General features: G+C 37.5%; 1 protein-coding gene and 1 pseudogene across 1 annotated transcript in view; both read right to left on the bottom strand.

The window, feature by feature from the left end:
* C8H8orf34 (chromosome 8 C8orf34 homolog) overlaps positions 1-23,582 on the bottom strand; it is a 494,601-nt gene that overhangs the window by 315,947 nt on the left and 155,072 nt on the right. The gene's annotated exons all lie outside the window — the stretch shown is intronic.
* Positions 15,794-18,069, bottom strand: LOC106999799 (ret finger protein-like 4A pseudogene; annotated as a pseudogene).

Genomic DNA, 23,582 nt, shown 5'->3' with positions numbered 1-23,582 from the left:
ATTAATCTCATTTACATATGGGGCAGAATTGGGCTTGGAGATTTGTCTAACTATAGGCTCAAAGTAGATGGGACTTGAAACACAGAAATGAACAAAGAAATTGACCACTGGAACAACAGAAATAGATGAGTTTAGGCACTGTAAGCCAAAGAGTGAAGAAGGTTTTAGAGTTGGGTATGATCAGAAAGTTGAGAGCAGTACAAAATCAGAACTAACTCCTTGGTTGCTTACTAGGAAATCAAATGCAATGGTAGATGTATTGCTATTGAAAAGTAGAGCACAGAGAGAGAATAAATGGTGTGATATTCAGGATGTTTAACTCCACCTGGCATAGAAATTTAGTAAGAAATAGCTGACAAGCAAAGCAATAACAAGAGCTGCAAACAAGAGTCAGAGGAGTTAGGAAGTGAATCTTTTACAGGTGAAAAATGGGGCTCTACTATTTTTATTTTTCTAAATTCACAAAGCTCTTTATATTCCTCCGATTCTGGTGCTGATGAAAAATTGTTAGCAAAGAGCACTTTCTCCTTTTAAAAATGTATATATATCTGAAAAAAATTGAATATAGCCTTTTTGAAACATAGTAGATCAAAGTAGTAGAGTTTTGGTTATATTATTTATATTTGCCTAAGCTAAGTAAACATCCTTCCATAGATCTTTATGAAAGGGTTTTAGTGAAGAGAGCAGTTCTAAACACTTCATATAACACAGGAAATCCATGGCAAAAGTAATTTTAAAATGCAAATGACTTAAAAATTATTTGAAAATATTTTAAATACATGGGTAAAAAACATTTAAAATTTCAGAGATAAACTTTTAAAATCCTTATTATTCTTTAGTAATGTAAAAATACATGTTCCTTTGCCCTTTCAAGTATAGAGGTCCCTAGGTTTTGAGGTTCTTAAGCAAGTCAGCATAACTTTAATAAGAAAAGCAGACAGGACGTGGATTATAGGTAGATTACACACCTGTAATCCTAGCACTTTGGAAGGCCCAGGCAGGTGGATCACTTGAGGTCAGGAGTTTGAGACCAGACTGACCAACACTGTGAAATCCCATCTCTACTAAAAATAAAAAAAATTAGCTGGGTGTGTTGGCACATGCCTATAATCTCAGCTACTCAGGAGGCTGACGCAAGAGTATCACTTGAACCTGGGAGGAGGAGGTTGCAATGAGCCAAGATCACACCACTGCACTCCAGCCTGGGTGACAGAGCAAGACTCCATCTCAAATAAATAAATAAATAAATAAATAGCATTCCCAGTCAAAAATTCTTTCAAAGCTTACAAATTTCTGCAGTATGGCTTATCAGCAAGAAGCTCACCTATCCAGGAAGTAGTTACCTTGTCCTAGGCTCTCTCTCCAAGAAGTCTGCTTTCAGTGGTTAATCCAAGAGTTCAACTACTATGACCACTGGTTCTCAGCACACTTGATTATACTCCAAGTTATCTGACTCTATTTCCTCTTGTTAATAAAACTGGATGTTTATGGAAGGCTGAGATCATGTCTTAAACTCCTTTGCTCTCCTCATAATAAATAGCGTAATTCTGATTTCATGAAAATAAACTATTTTGAATGAATTTTAAAATCCTCAAGAATGAAAAACAGGGCATATGCAGTGAACTACGAAGTATCTCTACATCTAAGTAAAATCATGTAAATGATTCCCAGACAACACTGATTAATGTACTTCTTAAGCCATATCAGAAGAATGTCTACAAGATGGTCATTTTTTTAATGAAATATTTCTTATAAACTCTTAAGGTTTGGATAAATTATTTTGATCCTGCTATTTCAAAAAAGGAAGTTTTGGAGCACAATTCTGTTACACAAACACATTAGATGTTTGGAATAGATAATAAACACCCTTAAAATAATATACACATTGAATTCAAGTTAGAGATTAAAGATGGTAATGTAAGCAGACTGTTAGCTCTTTTCCCACTAGCTCTTATTCTTTGTAATAATTACTGTGAACTGACTCATACATAGCACAATTTGTGTGTACTGGCTGAAGGCCAGTACATCACATCAGCAGTTGAAAAGAGTATTCAAAGAATTTTTAATCTTTAATGATATTTACTTAACAGCATATATTCTTCTCAAAAATTTTACATTACATTCAGTGAAAAACCTGGAACCATTTGTGTCTTACTAGTCAACATGTTAAAACTGTAATATGAACAATGTAAAATGAGAAAATTGCTTTTATTTTACTCAGAACATATTAATGAGATAATTGTGGCTCTCAAGATTTGTTACTAAGTTTCAACTTTGTTTGCATATACTTTTCACAATATCAATTATGAATGGAGTACAAGGACATAAGATCATTTGGGTTTACACTGCTTTAAGATGGTTAACGTTGGAAAGTTTATGAAACACAGGCCAATCTTACTGATTTGTATCTACCCACACTTAAGTGGTGAAGATGAGAAATTATCTTCTATATCTCATAGCATGTAATTTACATAGAGTAGCTGGAGAAAGAAGGAAAAAAGGGAGGGCTGTAGGCATTACAGGAAAAAGACAAAAAAAACCCCAAATAAGTGAGGTCAAATCTCAGAACTCAGGTCCTATTCCTACATTGTTTAGAAAGGCTTCCCAAATAATTAAACTACTTTTTGAAAATCATATCACTGACAAAACTGTATATATTTAAGGTGTACAATGTGATTTTTTAATGTACATATATAGCATGAAATGATTACAATAATCTAGCTAATTAAAATAATTAAACTACTTTTTATCATGTGCACTTAGTATATTGAATATGTATACACTATTCAATTGTTTCAATGCCAACTTTCTCATTCTAACTCATATCTGTTCCATTCCCCTCTGTTCATTTTGTTTGCTGATTCCCATAATCTCTTCCTTAAAATTATCTCATACTATAAAATTACACTCCCCTCCTCAATGAACTTCTATTTTCTTTTATTTCTCTTATTGTGTTTCTGCCTGGTCCACAAATACCCCAACTCCAACTATTTGGATAACTGTTACACTGTTGAATGAAAATAAGACCCATTATTGAAAAAATTTTACAGACTACAAAAGCCCAGTTACAAAAGCCAGATAGCCACGTCCTATAGGCTAGAAAAGCAAATTATATACTATCTTAATAAATAATTTTAATAATTTTTGCACTGATATTTCTCCTCATATTATGGGCTAGATATTCTGAAAACACTCAATCTTCAAAATATTTAATACTTCTAGCTGAAATGGAACAAGACATCATTTGAATGCAAAGCTTAGGAGAAAAGGACTTGTGGGAAAAGAGGAGAAATCATCAGAAGGGAAATCCGAGTCCAGACTGAAAATGAGAGGGAGCTGATGCAAGCAGCTGTCCTGTGCACATTGACAGATCCCTGGTTGCCTGGAGCCTTTGCCTTGCATGATAATGTCATTAGTGGGTGGTAGAATAATAGACTTAATGATCCTGATTCTTCACCTTCCTGCATCTGAGACAGTCAGGTGGGAGGGGGTCCTCAGAAAAACCCCAACCAGCCTGAGCACTGGGGTGGAGACACAGAGGTTCACAACATTTGCAGCAGGGAGGAGCCCAGCCACTCCTCATCCTGTGTGGAACCTGGGATCTGAACTGTGAGGTGGGAAGCACTCTAGCAGGGACTCTGGCCTAGCAAGAGTCCCTGTTTCCACCTTTTATTCCTTTTTCACCCAATAAAACCCTGTCTTACTCACCAATCAAATTGTCTGGAAGCCTGAATTTTCATGGCTGTGGGACAAAGAACCCCATCTTTACCTGAACTAAGGAAAAGTCCTGCAACATTTTTGACGCCCAACATGGGGCTTGAGAAATGGTGAATAAAATGGGTACTCAAAATCTCTTCCTGTTGCTTCTAAGCCTATTCATCCTCAGACTTCTGAGGGTAGTGGAAACCATACCCCTAACCCCCATCACTCCCAGGCCTTTTCATGGCCTTTTCCTTCCTTTTTTGGGACAGATCAGCAAGCAGCAACTCCCTGTCACTCCCTGCTCCCTGCTGGGGCTGGGATCACATGACCCAAAGGTCCCATACAGTCAACTTGCTGGTTCCCAGCCATGTGATGCAACAGTGTTCCCCTTCCCAGGCCAAGGGGTTCAGCTTTATTGGACAGTAATTAAGCATTTCTCCTGGTGGAGGAACCACTTGCATAAGAATAAGAGGTTCCCAGGCATATTTAAGCTGTTTTTTCTGTTTGTTTGTTTTTCTTCTCCTTCTCTACATCATCAGCAGTTAACTTTTATTTTTTATTCCTTTTAGAAGATGTTTTTACTAGGCCAGACCTCAGAAATATCACTGTTTATATTCTCTGCAAAGTTTTGATTTGAAATCAAGCCTCTGTCTTGTTTTACATCCTGAGGGCATGGCTTGTAACTCCAGTGGCAAGGCTTTGTTTAGCAATCCTACCTTAGAGAATAAGTTCCTTTCTGGTTTGACATCTGCATGTACTCCTAGCCCTGTCTCTTCAAGGATGCCACCCAGTAACTAGGTTTTCTTCCTCCTGTCTGTGTCTGTACTGTGTATGATGCCTGTAATAAGACCTCCTAATTAATTTGGCCTAAAGAAAGACAAGCGCTTGGATCAAGTAGTTTTTCAAGGGAAGCTAAAAGCTGCAGTACCTTTCAGTTCATGTGACTTTAATCTTTCAGAAATAAAAACAGCCTTAAAGATTATTGGTAAAATGCAGGGATCATTAAAATGTAATGTAGGTGAACTAAAATATGCAGGTCAGATGCAAAGTTTGCTAAATGTTTTGAGGTTACAAACTGCTTTTTTGGTTTTGAAACTATTTGATGTGCTGGCTTCACAATTGGTAAGGCCTGGGGACAAATGGAACTAATCACACCCTTAATTACACTGGAATCAAACCTTGGCTGCACTTGGCACACAATTAAAGCAACTTACCAAATTTTACCTTAAAGCTAAAAATTGCTAGGAGTTACAATTATAACATGTAATTGAGACTACTGGAAATATATTTACATACAAGGTGTGTAAGAACAGTCAAATTTGTTGTTGGTGGACTTTTTAAGTAAAAGGTTATAAGAAAGCATGGAAATGTAAATTTTTGCCTAGGGTTAAAGGACTGCTTTAAATTAGATAGGAAAAGCTAAAAGTTCAAACAAGTGGTGGAAGAATTCTGAAAATTAATCTTGCAGAAGAGGTTGTCTGTGTGAACATATTGACTAAATATGTTATATTTAGTTATAGAAGGTTAAAAAGGTTTTTACTTATTTAAAATTTCTGATTCATCATTTTGGCAAAATAAATAATTTATGATAATGTGGAATTCTATTTCATAATATCAGGTGTTTTAAATCTCAAACATATTTGACAGCCTTCCCCAAATCAAACTTTATTTTCAAAATTGTTTTCCCTGACACCTGGCTTTTTGAATGGTTCAAAGGGCCCCTGAATCATCCAGAAAGAAAAGTAAACAGGATTATTTAACATGTTTAGGTACACAGGATTGCCAAAATGATGTTCAGTCTTCTTTAGGTTGTATTTTTGTGAATAACGCTAATGTACGTTCCAAAATTGTATGGGATTTCTAAAATTCTAATGTTTAAATATATGCAATAAATCATAACTAAGGTTGTTAAGTTATGGCAAACCACAAAGATAACCAAACTTCTTTGTCAATTGTGTTTCCAACTGTTACTACCCTGGACATTTTGCTATTCACAATCACTGTCTTGTTTTAATCCTTTTCAAAAGATGGTTGGTAATAAGCTATAGAAATTTAACAGGTGCTCCCAAATACAGGCTTCTGATAACTTTGAAGAATGTGACATTTGAATAAAGAAGAAAACACTTTATAAAGAGCTCAAGTGTTCACAAATATCAAGAAAAACCAGAGTTAATTAAATGGACTGAAATCAGATAGCTGAAGCAACCTTTTTGACTTTTGCTTGGAATGTTGCTGATCCTTATTTTGTCTTTCAGAGTCAAGGAAACTTATTTTGAACTATTTACAGCCTTTAATAATTGAGTAAGTTATACTCTTACGAACAAAATTTGGAGCATGTTTGTTTCTCTCTGCCTGGTTCCTCTAAAATTTGGAAACTATCCACGAGTATTCTTAACTTATGGCATTGTTAAATGTAGTGAACCCCAAGTTACTCTTCAAAGCATGTCAGTATGTTCAGCCCTCTTATTTTCTGTTCTCAATTTTAAAGTTTAACTTCCCAGTTCTCTTCGCCCCTTGCCTCTAGTTTCAGTAAACAACTTTCCTGCCAGTTGTAATCAGTAGTTCACATCTGTTTCCCTGGTCATCTGCTTTGACCTGAGTCACCGCTGGTCACCTGCTCCATCCTGACTCATCCTGAGTCACCTATTCTGCAACCATCCTTCCTGCCAAACTGCTCACTGCCCCCACTCCAACTAGTACCCCTGCTCTGTTTAAAATAGCCAATAGAAATTACCTTAGACTGTGCGGTCCAACCCTAGTCAACAGGGAATGACACAGCAGTAGGGATTACTTGCATGAGGAATAAGAACCCCTTCTCCTCCCTTGTTCGGGTGTGCTCTCGCCATTGCTCCATCCATGAGGCGCACCATTCCATAGAAGTAAAAATTGCCTTGCTGAGAAAATTAAATTTATGTTCAAGTGCTATTTCTTCGGTAACACCCAAAAATTTATTTATAACAGCAATATAGTTGTTTGCATCAGTGCCATAAGAACCCATTTTTCTTTTGCAACAGGACACAATTGGAGAAAGTGGTTATTTTACCAAGGCTTTGACTGGAAGAGTATGCTTCCCTTTAAAGAGTCAATCTAAACTTGCAGACCCAGTATAAGCCCAGTGGGGAGACTGGCCTCACACCCTCATCTATGCAGTCCCTGTACAGGGTTCCTGACATGTGGTCAGTAAAGAATGTCACTTTCTAATAGGCCCAGGAGATCCTAAAGTTTATCTTCAGACCTTAAGAGACGAGGATTACACAACTTACACGTATTGGAGAATACTCAATCCATGGCTTGGATGGGCTTTAAAGGCCTTATCTGAGATTCTTTGGGGGAACACAGTTCCCTCAAAGCCAATCCAAACAGCCTGTGTAGAAATAATTATTCTTGATGCACTTTATGCAAATAATCAGGCTAAGTATAAGACTAAAGTCTATTTTGCAAACAACTCAGTCCTATTATGATTTTTTTCTCAACATAAATGAGGACAGGAGAGACAGAAATCATGTTTCAAAACTTATCATACATTTGTCATTAAATTCTAAACTCACTAGTTGTTTTTCAGTTTTTGCCTGCATCTTAGACTAACCCTGCTTATCCCTGTGAACCAACCAGCAATCTCTGGCAGCAGCTGCGAAAGAACAAGAAGGATAGCTAATGTAAAAACCTGGGTTAATATTCTAGTTCTGAGTAATTATCCTGCAAATCCTGCCAGGTGATGGGAATAAATAGGATGCCCATCATGCAGAGGTTTCCTTTTGGGAAAGTAAGACCAAGGGAGCTAACCAAAGCTAAGCACCATGCACCCAAATCCTGCAAGCATAACTATAGCCACCAGTTTTCTGGGTCTATCATAAGACATCCTTTCCTCTCCCTGGTGGGAGGAGGACTCAGTTCTGCAGTTTCACCTTACTATTTGACTTATGATAGGGAGTGCATGCAACCCCCCAAGGCACGTTTTGTCCCATACTCAATGCCAAGCTTTGGGTCAAAGCCCTAAGGAAAAAAACTGGATTTAAGGGATCCAAAGGCAGACAACGACAGATGTTAAAAGGCACAGCACAAGTGATCATGGCTAATTCCTGCCAAGTAAGCCAAGCCCACGCTTCCTGTTCCATGGATAAAGGCCACATTAGTATCCATGGCATAAATGAGTCCTAGGAAATTCAAGGCTACCGACAGCAGGGGAGATAGGATGTATGTGGGTACAAGGACAAAAGAGGGAAAGAGAATGCTCTTCCTTTTCTCCCTCACCTATACCCCAGGTATCTGCTAGGAAGAGAAGGCAACCAGGGATGCCTGCTCCCCTCTTACTGGATGGGTTAGCCATGCATCTTCAGTCTGTACCCCCTTTCAAATGCATCCCAAATCCCTGGGACTCCTCTAAAAAAATGCCTTCTTTATTCTTTCTCCTCCTTGGTTCTCTCTTCACAAACAGGTAATTGTGTCTCTGTACCATGAGACACTCACCTCAGTGCATCCTCCAAACTGGGAAAACTCAATTTCCCAAGTCTTAAATTGGTTGGCTTAGGATTGAGCTCAGGGGAAGGGAACCCAGAAGCCCAACATGCCAGCAAAAGGGTAAAGTTTTTTTTGTCAGTAGGACTTTTGGCCTCCCTCTCCCTGTGCACACTGTTAAAAGGCCTTGGGATTTTTGAGCTGTCCTTAGCTCCCCTTGTTTTGCTTTGATACTGCTTTCTAATAACCCAGTTTGTCTGTTCTTGCCTTCAGGCCATCAAACTCCAAGCAGTCATGTAACCAGAGCCTTTCTGCTGGAACCCTTAGATAGGCCTCTGAGGGAGCTCTGACTGCCATTTCCCCCAAAACAGCGCCCCCTGTCAGCAGGAAGCAGTTAAGATTGGTCTTTGTCCTTATCCTTATTTTAACAGTAGTTAGATGTATTTATTTAGGGGGGGAATGAGACAGCTAGGTGGGAGGGGGCGTCCCCAGAAAAACTGCAACTGGTCTGAGCACTAGGGTGGAGACACAGAAGTCCACAACATGTGCAGCAGGGAGGAGCCTGGCCCCTGCTCTTCCTGTGTGGAAACTGCAATTCGAACTGAGAGGCAGGAAGCACTCTAGCAGGGACTCTGGCCTAGAGAGAGTCCCTGTTTCCCCCTTTTCTTCCCTTTTCACCCAATAAAACCCTGTCTTATTCACCATTCAAATTGTCTGCAAGTCTGAATTTTTGTCTCCATGGCTTCCAGATGCCTTGCATTTTTCGATTTGCTCTCTTGCATTTCTGTCATCCCCTTGAGAAAGACACACCTATGCTTATCCGCCAGTCTCAAAAGGCAGATGCAAAACATTTGGAACAGACTGAAGTCACTCTGGACAAGCCCAGATTATATCAGCCGAGAGCCAGCCAACCTCTAGACACACGAGAGAGCCCAACTGAGACCTGTTGAGCCCATCAAGCCAAGAACCAGCCTAAATCAGCCAAACCCCAGAAAAGTAGGAGAAATATTTATTGTATTCAACCACTGAGTTTTGGAGTAAATTCATATGTAGCTATGGCTTACTGAGGTAGAAATTCATCCTAGAAGTAGAGTGTTGACTAATAAAAGCCCAAAATATATGCCATTGATTTTGGGATATAGTTGTAGGTGGAGGCTATAAAAATGTAAGAAAACTATTATGAAAGTTTGGAAAAATGGAGACCAGTGTTATGTGCCATTAAAGTGTTTGGTAAAACTATCATCTATGATAACTTGGAAGATAGAAAGTGAACCTAATAAATGTTCAAAATTGGGCAAGAGGGAAAAGTACTGCAAATATTATCCACTTGATTTTAGGTACGTATGATAAGTTTCTTCAAGAAATAGAAGAACTTAGAAAATAACTGGCCAATTTGCAAGCAAAACTCAGAAAAAAACATTAAGTCTGGCTGAGTTTCTTATCTCTGGTCTTTCCAGACAAATACTTTAAAATTAATATATATCTTTGTGAAAATATTAAATTCACGGCCTTGCCAGAAAGATAAGGCCTTAGGGTAAAGAAGAAATCAAGGATGTAACTATAAGACCCTTTATTAAGACCTCTGAAAAATACTGAAATGGTGACTATTCAAGGTGTTTCACAACACCTAAATTACCAGTAATTAAATCTAGAAAAATAGGCTTGTCTTAAAAATAATTGTGGATATAGTTTTTCACATAAGAAGAGGAGATGAATCAAACTATATAAAGGAAATCCATAAATTATCTGGGACAACTTGATTGACAAAAGCATCAGGCTGGAGTTAAAGGGGCTGAAACGATTTCAGATATAAAAAGCCCTCTGGGCCCCCAGTTTTCTACAGTAAGGAAGTAAGCTGAGGAAGTTGCTCAAAGGCATCTTTTCCAATGCCCTCTTAGAAGTGGCCAAAGAGGTTAACAAAAAGGAAATAAACTTCCAGAGGGTAAAGCCAAGAGCTGTGGAGAACAATAAATGGAGACTCAGGGAATCCAGTTCCCACTCTCTGGGTGCAATTAAGAAATACCCCCACACTCCTGGGTAAAAAGATATGATGACATTTGCCCAGCAAGATTTCAGAATTTCTATGAGCCAGTGGTTTGTATGAACCTCCCATTTTCTAATTGGTAGTGTTTAATCTGATTATCTCATGTCAGTCTCATCATCTAATGGAAATAAATTTTTAAAAAAACTTGTCTTTTTTAATATAGAAAAATTAAGAGAATTCAGAGACAAGTAATAAATCAAAGCGTTCAGCAAGTTTACTGGATTTAAAATAAAATTACAAAAATCATTTTTATTCCTATTTGCCAATAAATGTAACTTATAAAACAGATAGCGAATTTATAATAATAGCCAGAAATACAAGATGCCAAGGAATCAATTCAATAAAAATTTGTAGGACTTTATTGTAAAATCTTGTAAAATTTAATTAAATGGAATTATGCTACGTTCATAGATAGGATGACTCAGAAAGGTGAAGATGTCAATCCTCCCATAACAATCTAAAACACAATGTAACACTAAACTCAGTACAATAACAGAAATAAGCAAATAGGCCAATGGAAGAACACAGAGGCCCCAGAAACAATGTAACTGGCAGCAAAAGCATGCGTATCAATGGACAAACGATAAACTTCAAAAATGGCTCTAGAAAATTTATCCATGTGAGGCAAAATATATTCCAACTTCTCACCGTATTAAAAAAGAGATGTGGTAGATTAAAGACCAAAATGTGAAAAACAAAACTTCTAGAAGAAAAGAAAAAAGAGTATTTTTATGACTCCAAGTAGGAAAGGATTTTTAAAACAAAGCATCAATACCACAAGTTAATGTTAAACATTTATATTCATAGAAGGTACTATTTAGAAAGTGACGACAATCCTCCAAATTAGGAAATAATTGAGACATGTATACTAACAAAGGCTGGCATCCAGGATATATAACAAACTCACACAAACCCAAAGAAAAAAAATGAGCAATAAAAATGGGCAAATAAATAATCAGGCATTTACCTTTGTTGTTAAAAATTACAAAACTGCATAGCCAGATGCAGTGGCACGTGACTGTAGTCCCAGCTACTCAGGAGACTGAGGCAGAATGATTGCTTAAACTCAGGAGTTCAAGTCCAACCTGGGTAATATAGTGAGGACCCATCTCAGAAAAAAATTATAAAATTACTCCTAGCTAACACCGTGAAACCCCGTCTCTACTAAAACATAGAAACAATTTCCCGGGCGTAGTGGCGGATGCCTGTAGTCTCAGCTACTCCGGAGGCTGAGGCAGGAAAATGGCGCGAACCCGGGAGGCGGAGCTTGCAGTGAGCCGAGATCGCGCCACTGCACTCCAGCCTGGGCGACAGAGTGAGACTCCATCTCAAAAATAAATAAATAAATAAATAAATAAATAAATAAATAAATAAAATTACTAGTTAAATCTATGAGAAGCAATTTTCATTAAAATGTTGGATAACAGACACTCTTGGCTAGGACCAGGAGTTTAAAAAATTATGAACTGTTGGTGGGAGTATACATTTATACAATCTCTTTAGAGAGAAATTTTGCATTATCTAATAATAAAATGTACATAATATAAATGCCATATTGCTGAGAAAGTCATCTTCTAATTTTGTACCTGAGTGTGTGTGTGCATGCACGTGTGTGAGTGTGTGTATGTGTAGCAACATAACAAAATCAAAAAAAAAAAAAAAGAAAGAAAGAAAGAAAAAACTCCAAGGGGATACAGTTAAAATTCAGAATAGAGATGGAGTTGGCTACCATCCAATAAATGTTGGTTTCACTGATGAGTTTTTTTAGCCACATGGTAGTTACCTAGGTGTTCATTATGTTATTCTTTATATATTTTGATGCATGATATAGTCATAACAACATTTGAAAGTAAAACAAAAATTCAGTAGATTAATTTAATTCCAACTAGTTCAGTTTTTCAGTTTTGGTTCAGATATTTTTATTCCTCAGTTAACTTCAATACCTCTCCCTTGCATGATTCTCAGCCAGTCATGTTGCTCATTATTTCAGTGAGAAAATGAAAGCAATCAGAAGAGAATTTGTTCAACTTCTCACCCCCAAACCCACCAGTTACTGGCATTCCTTGAGTGAATGAAAGAATGATACAAAATTCAAGTAATAACAATCTTATATTCAATAATACATTATCAACATAATTAGTCATTTAAAAATGAAAATAAAAACTACAATGAAATACCACCTCACTCTCATGAAGATGGCTATAATTTCAAAGACAAACCATAACAAGTGATGGCCAAGATGTGAAGAAACTGGAACCCTCAATACTTGCTGGTGGGAATGTAAAGTGGCACAGCCCCTGTGAAAATTGATTTGGGGCTAGGCATGGTGGCTCATCATGCACTTTGGGAGGCCAAGGCAGACAGATCACCTAAGGTCAAGAGTTCGAGACTAGCCTAACCAATATGGTGAAACCCCCTCTCTACTAAAAATACAAAAATTAGGCCGGGCATGGTGGCTTATGCCTGTAATCCCAGCACTTTGGGAGGCTGAGGCGGGTGGATCACCTGAGGTCAGGAGTTTGAGACCAGCCTGGCCAACATGGTGAAACACCATCTCTACTAAAACACAAAAATTAGCTGGGCATGGTGGCGGGCACCTGTAATCCCAACTACTTTGGAGGCTGAGACATGAGAATCACTTGAATGCAGAAGGCGGAGGTTGCAGTGAGCCGAGATCACACCACTCCACTCCAGCCTCGGTGACAGAGCTAGACTCTGTCTCAAAAAAAAAAAAAACAACAACACAAAAACACAAAATTAGCCAGGCATGGTGGCACATGTCTGTAATGCCAGCTACTCGGGAGGCTGAGGCAGAAGAATCGCTTGAACCCAGGAGGTGGAGGTTACAGTGAGCCAAGATCGTGCCATTGCACTCCAGCCTGGGTGACAGAGCAAGAGTCTGTCTCAAAAGAAAAAAAAAAAGAAAATCAATTTGGCAGTTCCTCAAAATTTTAAATACAGAGTTACTATATGACCTAGCATTTCCTATCCTCTGTATATACCTCAAAGAAATGAAACGACATATCCATACAAAAACCTGTACACAGATATTCATAGAAACATTATTTATAATGGCTGAAAAGTAGAAACAACTCAAAGATCCATCAACTGATGAATAAGAAAATGTGGCATACCCATACAATGGAATATTATTCATCAATAAAGAGAAATGAAGTACTGATACACACTACAACATAGATGAACCTTGAAAACATTATGCTAAGTAACAGAAAACAGTCACAAAAAATCACATACTATATCATTGCATTGATGTGGAATTTCCAGAATAGAAAAATTTATAGAAACAGAAAATAGATTAGCGGTTGTCTAGGGCTGAGGAGTTGGAGGGACTGGAGAGGGAGAGTAACTGCAATGGATATAAAGTTTCTTTTGGGGATGATGAAATTGTTCTAAATTTAGGTTGTGGTGATGATTGCACAACTCTGTGAATATCCTAAAAACTACTAAATCGTTTACTTTAAAAGGATGTATTTTATGATACGTGAATTATATTTCAATAAAGCCGTTAAATTAACACTGAAGTTCATTTTCCCTTTTATGGTAGAGTAATGAATTAAATGCAGATCTAACTGGGTCTAACACTATTTGGAGTGACACAAATGAAGGATCAGAACTCAGGAGGTGAATATTTATTCCACATCTATCAACTACTAGTTTTGAGATCTTGAGCAAATCACTGAGTGACTTTAGCCTCAGTTTTCTTATTTGGAAAAAAAAAGAGCAAAACTACTCCACTGGACCGTTTTGAGAACTAAATTCAATAGCACATCAAAAAAGCACCTCATATGCTTCCCAACAGGTGCCCAATATTCTCTTTTCTCCCCTTCTTTCCTATCTTCTGCATCCTACCCATGATCTAAAACTTTTTACTCTTTATTATGAAAATGTTCATACTAATACAACAGTGGAAAGATAAATGAATGCCTTTGTACCCACACACATTTTCATCAATTGTCAACCCAAGGGTAAACTCACTTCATTTTTATATGCGACCCCCATCCCACACAGCACATTCCTTCCACGTTCCCCCTTCCCTGCCCAGATTATGTCAAAGCAAATCTCATTCATCATATCATTTGTAAATATTCTGGTATGTACTTATTAAAAAAGTACATTTTTTGTGGTATTACCATAGCTAACAATAATACTCTAATATAAACAAATATCTAATTAGTTTTCCAATATCCCTGTTTATCTAGGAAAATTATCTTTGGACAAGTCAGGCTAAGCAAGACTCCATACATTGCAACTGATGGACACTCTTAAACATTTCTCTTAATTATTACATTTCTCTTAATCTATAGCTTCTGTTCCTCTGCTTCCATTTTTCTCTTATGCTTTTTGTTGTTCAGGAAACCTGGGCCTTTTGAGCTTTTTATCTTGTAATTTTTCCACAGTCTGTATTCTTCCTCTCACATTCCTGTGATGTGGTTTGAAATGTTCCTCTGCTCTTTGTAATTCCCATAAACTGGTAGTTAGATCTGGATTAAAGTTTTCTGTTGTTTTTGTTTTTGCCAATACTACTTGAGAGAGAATGGCTATCACTTCATCTGGAGGCACATAATGTCCCACTCCAGTGATGCTGGCAGCATTGATAATTATTGCTTAGATCCATTAACATACTAACCATTGCCAAATGGTAATTGTCTAATTTCATAATTCTACATTCATTTATATACTGGAATACTTCTGTAAAGAGAAATTTCCTGTCCTCAAATATTTGGCTACCTTTAAGTGTAACTTGTATAGAAAAAGCAGATCAAATGTTTGATTTTTTCCCTCTACTTTTACTAATTTTTTAAAATAAGAACTTTGGTCCCCTAACATCCCCCAAAAGTGATTAATGAAGGCTTTTTTTTTTGATGAACATGTGGATTTTAAAATATTTGCCATAACTCACTATATTGAGGTTATTATCCTTACTCATCTTTAAATCTTCTCAACTCTTCCCAGTGGAAGATTATTTATGCTAGCCGCGAGCTCTTTTGACACAATCTTAGTGATCTTTGGTAGTGTTCTTGCCTTCTGATATAGCTATTTCAGCTATTTATTCTGAAACAGTTATTTCAGGCACTTTTTGTATATTCCTTGCTCCAGACCTGGAATCAACCATTATTCTAAGGGAAATGTGAAATGGTGAAACCCCATCTTTACCAAAAATTAAAAAATTAGCCGGGCGTGGTGGCGTACACCTGTTATCCCAGCTACTCAGGAGGCTGAGGCAGGAGAATCGCTTTAACCTGGGAGGCGGAGGTTGCAGTGAGCTGAGATCATGCCACTGCACTGTAGCCTGGGGACAGAGTGAGACTCCGTCAAAAAAAAAAAAAAAAAAAAAAAGCCTTAAAGACGAAAATGTAGACACACACACACAGGGAGTTGGTAATAAGTGGATAAACTAAGAAATATCTTCTTTTTTGAAATTTCAAAATATTTACTTATTGAAGAAAGCAACATGACAACAAAATTGATCTTTACCTTCTATCCGTTTGTACCTATGTGTATCTAACAGAAAATTCTTAGCTCTGGCTGTGGGCATACAGAAACTTCCTATGGATGATTATATTCAAATATTTATTTACTTTCCCCAGAATAAATTGGGGGACTGGCATTGTCTGGATTGATCACAGGACAGATACTCACAAAGCTCCATCTTGAGTTTCACGTTTATGAGCAAAAAATGGACGCAGTGGCTAAAAGAAATTTTGTGTGTGTGGATATGACACCCATCACTAACATTATAAAAATAAATGAACCTCATACCTATATCCAGGAAAATTCCCACTCTGTGCAGCTGGGGACTCACCTAGAGAATAGGCAAAGGCATGGTGCTAGCAGCAAAGACCTTTCATTTTCTGGAACCTACAGTCCAGAAGCCTCATTCTGAAGAAAGTACAATGTCCCCCTGTCGATTCACAGATTCCTTACAAATGCCCACATCTACCTCCCAGTAATAGTGGCTGGAAGTAAAGGAAGGGGCACCCAGGACACACAGTGCAGAGGTGAACCTTTCAGCTTTACTCCTTCCTATTCCGGCTGAAATTCCCACATGGACACTCCTCTGGTCTTCAGAAATGGTGAGAAGTTTGTTGGCTGTGTCCACATCCAAGGTCATATCTACTTGAAACTTCTTCATCCTTGGGTTCATTTTTAGAATTGATTTCAGCTTGAGCTCTAGTTCCTTGATCATGGAAACCAGCGCCCTCAGCTTGAACTTGGGCTTGATGTTAGTCTTCTGAGAGACCACAGAGCAGAAGGGGCACAGTAAACCTTCCCCATGGGGCTCCTTCTGCAGTGAACTGATGCACTGGAGGCAGCAGACGTATCCATATTTAAGTTGCACAGGTTCTTCAAGACCATTTGGACAGGCAGGACATCTAATTATTTCTTTAAAGTGTTCAGCAATGGCAAATGTCTCTTCTTCCCAGGCTTCTCCCTATGCCTCCCTGTCTGCAGTGGCTTCTGCAGACAGCTCAGATCGAGAAATATCTATTTAAAAATTTTTTTTTATATAATTCAGACTTAGAGAAAAGTTGCAAAAAAAATAGAGAAAAGTTGCAAAACAACAACAACAACAACAACAACAACTCTGTATACCCTTCCCCTGGTTTGCCCGAATGTTAATGGTTAATGTGATAATGTCAACATTGTTGGTTCGTATTTTGCGTTACCATTTTGGTTGACACTTTGCCTTACCATTTTTTTCTCTCTCATCTGTGTGCATGTTGAGGAGGGGGTGGGTGTGAGGGTGGATGTGTGGGGTGAGTGTTCTCTTCTTTACATATAAAATTTCCTCAGAACCACTGAAAAGTAAGTTGCAGATATGATGCTCCCTTGTCCCTAAACACTTTAGAGTATAGGACATTTTCTTATATGGTCAAAGTATGATAATATAATACCAATGCACCAACCTTGTTTAAATATCCCCAATTATCTGAAATACTGTTGTTCATGGTAAAAGAATATCCTGGATCCCACATGCCATTCAATTGTCATTTAAAAAAAAAAAATCTCTTTTAACCTGAAACAGTTTTCAGTCTTTCCTTGATTTATGACCTTCATGTTTTTGAAAAGTATGGGCCAGTTATTTTTTAGAAGGCCCCTCAACTGGTGTTTTCCAGTGTTTGCTTATGATTATATTCAAGTTATGCACTTTGGAAAGAATAACACAGAAGTGATATATTTATGTTAGGCCATTTTTGTTACTATAAAGGTATACCTGAGTCTAGGTAATTTATTTTAAGAAGAGGTTTGACTCATGGTTCTGCAGGCTGCACAGGAACCACGATGCTGGCATTTGCTCCTGGTGAAGGCTTCAGGACTCATGGCTCTAGGCTATGCAGAGCCACCATTTCACATGGCCAGAGCCGGAGCAAGAGAGTGAGGAGGGAGGTCACACACACTTTTCAACAACCAGATCTCACATGTACTAACTGAACAAGAACTAACATCACCAAGGGGATGGTGCTAAACCATTCATGAGGGATCTGCCCCCAATCCAATCACCTCCCACTAGGCCCCAACTCCAACATTGGGAATTACATTTCAACACGAGATTTGGATGAAACAAACATCCTATATCAGTATTCTTTTCATTCTTTTCATATCAAAAGGTACGTGATGTTGTTTTTCCTCTCACTGAAGGTATTAACCTTGATCACCTGGTTCAGGTGATATCATCCAGGTTTCTCCAGTGAAAAGTGGCTCCTTTTGTTAATTAATAAGTATATTCTGGGGAATATCTTGGAATTCATCAAAATTTTACCTACAAATTTTAACATCCTTTGCTGACATCCGACTACATCAATTACTATGACAGTTGCCAATTTGTGGCTTTCTAATTCCATCATTCCTTCTAAATTTATTCATTGGTAGTATACTATGCATCCTCCTTCACCTAATGTATGGATGTATATATATCAGTATGGACATATGGATTATTATTTTATTTAATGGGCTATAACACATTATCATCATCATTTTTTTTATGCTTGAATTTTCCCAGATTTTGCCAGGAGAAGCCCTGATAATCTGGTTCCTGTATCCTTTTGACAAGTCCCATCATTATTTGAATGTATCTTTGCTTTCTGGCACTAAAAAATATTCCAACTATGCAGCCATAAAACAGAACAAAATCCTGTCCTTTGCAACAACATGGATGCAGCTGGAGGCCATTATCCTAAGCCAATTAATGCAGGAACAGATAAGCAAATACCACATGTTCTCACTTATAAGTGGGAGCTAAGCATTAGGCACACATGGCCATAAAGATGGGAACAATAGACACTGGGGACTATTAGAGTGGGGAGAGAAAAAGAGGGGCAAGTGCTGAAAAACTACTCATTGGATACTATGTTCACTACCTGGTTGATGGGATCTTTCATACCCCAAACCTCAGTGTCACACAATACACTCATATAACAAACCTGCACATGTACCCCCCAAAGTTATTTGTTAAAAAATATATTCCAGACTCAACTTGTACTTTCTTAGTACAGTCCCAAATTCAGCCATTTCTCCAAGGAGACTTGGTTCCTTTTAAAAGAAAATGCTATTTAGAAAACAGTATCTGGCCTCTAGTTGTGCTCACTGCCACTAGAATGTGCATTTTATTTTTTAAAAGAAAAAAATACTGAGTTCTTCATAATATTTCTGATTTGAAATCAGGATTATAATATTTTTACTTAAATTTATTGACCTTACATATATATATTTCCTTTCCCCTATGCCAAAAATTCTAGTTCTTAAAGATACCAACATAAGTACTTCTTCTGTATATCATGCAAAGCACACACAACAGTTTCATTATAATTATATCAGCACTATCATTAACAACACGATTACTAAAAACACTTTAAGACTGTGGTGCTGTTCTGCCTGTCCTTAGAGTACCTTCCACTAGAGACAATCAAATCACTGTTGATAATGGCTTAGAGTAATTCATCTCAGAGTGTTTATGCAAAAAATTGAAATGCAGTTGTGCTCATTTGTTTCAGTTTGTTTTGGATAATAAGAAATTACTGTTTTAAGATTTAACTTTGTTTTTAAATTGTATAGAACATTTAAATTGTTCCAAAGTCAAATATTCAAAATTCTAAGAGGCAAGCTTCTATCCCTATCTTACTCTCTTTACCTTTCTTTATTTCTACCCCCATACCATCTCTTCTGCCATAGGCAACTTTTAAAAACAATTTGATGTGTGTGCACATGCATGTGGGTGTGTGTATTTTACAGTAGGGCAGGTTTTGCTATTGTTGTTTGGGTTTTCATAGAAGCAAACTTGGGCTGGGCGTGGTGGCTCATGCCTGTAATCCCAGCACTTTGGGAGGCTGAGTGGATCAGCTGAGGTTGGGAGGTCGAGACCAGCCTGACCAACATGGAGAAACCCCATCTCTACTAAAAATACAAAATTAGCTGGGGGTGGTGGTGCATGCCTGTAATTCCAGCTACTTGGGAGGCTGAGGCAAGAGAATCGCTTGAACCCGGGAGGTAGAAGTTGCGATGATCCAAGATCGCACCATTGCACTCCAGCCTGGGCAACAAGAGTGAAACTCCATTTCTGCCCCCACCCCCCAAAAAATAGAATCAAATATGCATCTATATTTTCATTACACTTACTTAGATGAATGGTAGCATACTAAAAACATATTTATGTCCCTTCCTTTATTCATTTAGCAATATATTATCCCAGGGGTCATTCCTTAATACATAGAGATATTATTTCATTTGTATAGCTGTATAGTCCTCTCTTGTGTGGATATACTGTAATTATCCAGTATTTTTATTTTAATGGACATTTCATTTTTTCTACTCTTTTGTTATTAAAATAGTATGACAAGGTACAGTCACACATATAGGTCTTTTTGTATTTTTGCCAGTGTGTCTTCAGAATAGATTCATAGAAATGGGATCATTTCGTCAAAGAATAATTGCACATATAATGTACTAGATATTGTAAAATTTCCCTGCATAGTGTTTGCAGCATTTTGGATTCCCACCAGCAATGTGTGAAACTGTCTGTTTCCAGTGCCTCATCAACAGAGTATCTGACAAATGGGGATTTCTGTTAATCTGACAGGTAAGCAGTAATGCATAATTTGCATTTCTCGTGTTTTGAGCAAAGTTGAGCATCTTTTTATATAGTTAAGAAGGATTTTTTCTACAAACAATCTCCTTATATGGCTCATTTGTAGTGGAATTTAGGTCTTTTATTCTCTGCTTTTAGAAGCTCCCTACAATTAGAATTATTAAGTTCTGTCTGTGATATAAACTGCAAATATTTTTCTTGGGTTGTCACTTTCCATGTTTTATTTTTGAGAGACAAACATGGACCACAACCATGCTGAGAGAACTCTGAGCGAAGTTTACATGGCTATCTTTGTTAGTATTTGAACTTTTACCTGATAAACATCAAACATATGACCAACATAGGATATAAAGCAGTTCTACAGATATTTTCCTACTGCCCAAAATATATAATGCACATGTAGGTCACACGTGAGTAGGCAAGAGATTCTGGAACACAGAAACAAGACAACAGGATCACAGCAATTACAGTATGCTCTGCTAGAACATTCTCCAATTACTGACCAAAAAAAGCAATAAAACTCAGATTTGTCTGCCTGGGGAGAAATAAACAGAAATAGAAAGTAAATAGCAAAACAAAGCTATCTGGTGAAAAGACATCCTTACTTGGAAGAAGTTAAGATTTTGCCCCTTCCATAGGGTGTACTTAGTGAGGCAAGCGTCAAGCGGCCTGACAGCCCATGGCACACTGTCTATGGCTGATGTCAATGGTACACATAGAGCCAGTGTGAAGCAACTTAAAATAGGCCCTCCTTGAGCAAATAAGTTTTGAAGGTAAATTGATGCTCAAATTTGAATTGTGCATTATATTACGTCTCTCTTAAATTTGCTCAACTCACCAAACTCTCTGGGCCTCTATTTTCTTACGTATAAAATGGAGATCATGAGAGCTTTCTCATGGGGTTATTGTGAGTATAAGTGAGAATGTGTCCTCAAAGCACTTAGCTGTCACACTACATGCTTGATAACTACAGTCTTCATGAACTGCCTATTGAGTCTATTACATGGTGTCATATATATTTATCTTTCATGGTAAAGCAATTTTTGTGAGCATGCACATTATACTATCTTAAGTCTCTTTCTTAAGAGAAAAATATCTTCTTTTTAAGACACTCTTCTGTCTTAACTCTCTTAACTACTTAATAAAAACAATAAAAACAGAGCTCTTAAGGTAATAGAATAACAAAGAAATGTCTTGTGGTAGGAAAACCAGCAAAAGGCCACAAAAGGCAGAACAACATAAACAGATAAACAAATTTTTAGTAATTTCTGGCTAGTTATTTACCCAGTAATTATTTAACAAAAGCTTAGCATGGGCTATACAACAGTATCCACTGTGGACAAAAAGTTTCTAGTAATAAACATAGCAATTATTAATTGAATAATTACCCTACACTAGGCACAAAGACAGGAAATGTAATGACATAACCAATTGCAGAGATTGAGAGTGTAGACTCTGGACTGTTAAACTGTCTGGGTTTCAGTTCTAGCTCCTCCACTTACTACGTGACAAAGAGGAGCTTATAAAATTCCAAGTGCTTCTGTTATTCCATCTATTAAATGGTGGATAATAGCACCTGTCTCATAAATATGATATAATTGTTAAGAGCCATGGACTCTGGAGCTAATTGGCTGTGCTTTGTGCTCCACTCCTATTTTCTTTTTATGTGACTTCTGCTAAGTTTATTAACCTCTGCGTCCCAATTTCCTCACCTGTCAAATGTGGATAATAGTCCCGATTTCCCAAGATATTAGTAAATACTAAATAAGATAATGCAAGCAAATAATGTAGAATGCTATCTGGCATAATAAGTTCTCAATAAATGTTAACTATGTTTATTAAGATAAAATGGCATAATCTATATAAAATGCTTAGCCCAAGGTCTAGAATTTAGTATGCACTAAATAGTACATTGTTATTATTGTGTGTGTGTGTATATATATATATAATTATTGTTACACGTCTATTTAAAGTTTCAAGGGCTAGAAACAGACTCACTACCACTCAACATGTAATAAGAGCTAAAGACAGCAGTATTTCTGATGAGTTGCCCAAAAGATATACAGACTGCCTATGGCACTAAATACTCTAAAATATACCCCAGTCTAAAGCCAGAACATCAGCATCAGGGAGGACTGTCCTGTACTTCACTATTGAGACCTCCAGTGGAATTGTTCTAACTAAAGTTTACTTTTGCTTTATGACATCTGCTTAGGTCAGTAGACATTATTCTAAGAGTGCCTATGAATGTACTGATGTTATAAAGAATATATATACACACACACATATATATATATAGACGCACACAAATATATATACACACACATATATATACACACACACACACATATATGTATTGTGTGTGTGTATATATATATTTTTTTTGATATGGAGTCTCACTCTGTCACCCAGGCTGGAGTGCAGTGGTGTGATCTCCGCTCACTGCAACTTCCGCCTCCCACGTTCAAGGGGTTCTCCTGCCTCAGCCTCCCAAGTAGCTGGGATTACAAATGCCTGCCACCATGCCCGAAAATTTTTTGTATTTTTAGTAGACACAGGGTTTCACCATGTTGGCCAAGCTGCTCTCAAACACCTGACCTCAAGTGATCCACCTCCCTGGCCTCCCAAAGTGCTGGGATTACAGGCGTGAGCCACTGTGCCCAGCCTAAAAGACTATATTTTTTAGTTATGGAAAAATCATAACATAAAATTCACCATCTTAACCATTTTTAGTGTATAGTTCAACTATGTTAAGTTTATTTACGTTGTTGTGCAGCCAATCTCTGTGCAAACCAATGTTGGGCAGACATCTTTCATCTTGCAAAATGAAACTCTACACTCCTTAAACAATAACTTCCCATTTCCCCCTCCCCTCAGCTCATGACAACCACCGTTACACTGTTTCTGTAATTTGGATTACTCTAAATACTTCATATAAGTAGAATCATGCAGATGATCATCTGGTAGATACCAGAGAGTCAAGAAAAAAATTTCAACAAGATTTTGCTTTAGGAAGAATCTTCTTGTGGCATGTCTTAGGTAGTTTTCCCTAGAATGAGATGCTGAGAAAGTGATTTATTGAGGAGTTCTCTCAAGTGAAACCTATAAAAGAATGAGGGAACCAGGAGAAGACAAGGAAATAAGCACATAAACACCCAACAGTCATAGCAGCTGAAGGATAGGTCACACCGCCCTAGTGGAGGGAAATTGGGCAGGCACCAATTTGTCTTTTTATGACTGGCTTATTTCAATTAGCATAAGGTCCTCGAGGTTCAG

This window comes from Macaca mulatta, chromosome 8, assembly GCF_049350105.2.
Source record: "Macaca mulatta isolate MMU2019108-1 chromosome 8, T2T-MMU8v2.0, whole genome shotgun sequence".
NCBI lineage: Eukaryota > Metazoa > Chordata > Mammalia > Primates > Cercopithecidae > Macaca > Macaca mulatta.
This window is presented reverse-complemented; position numbering and strand designations above follow the sequence as displayed.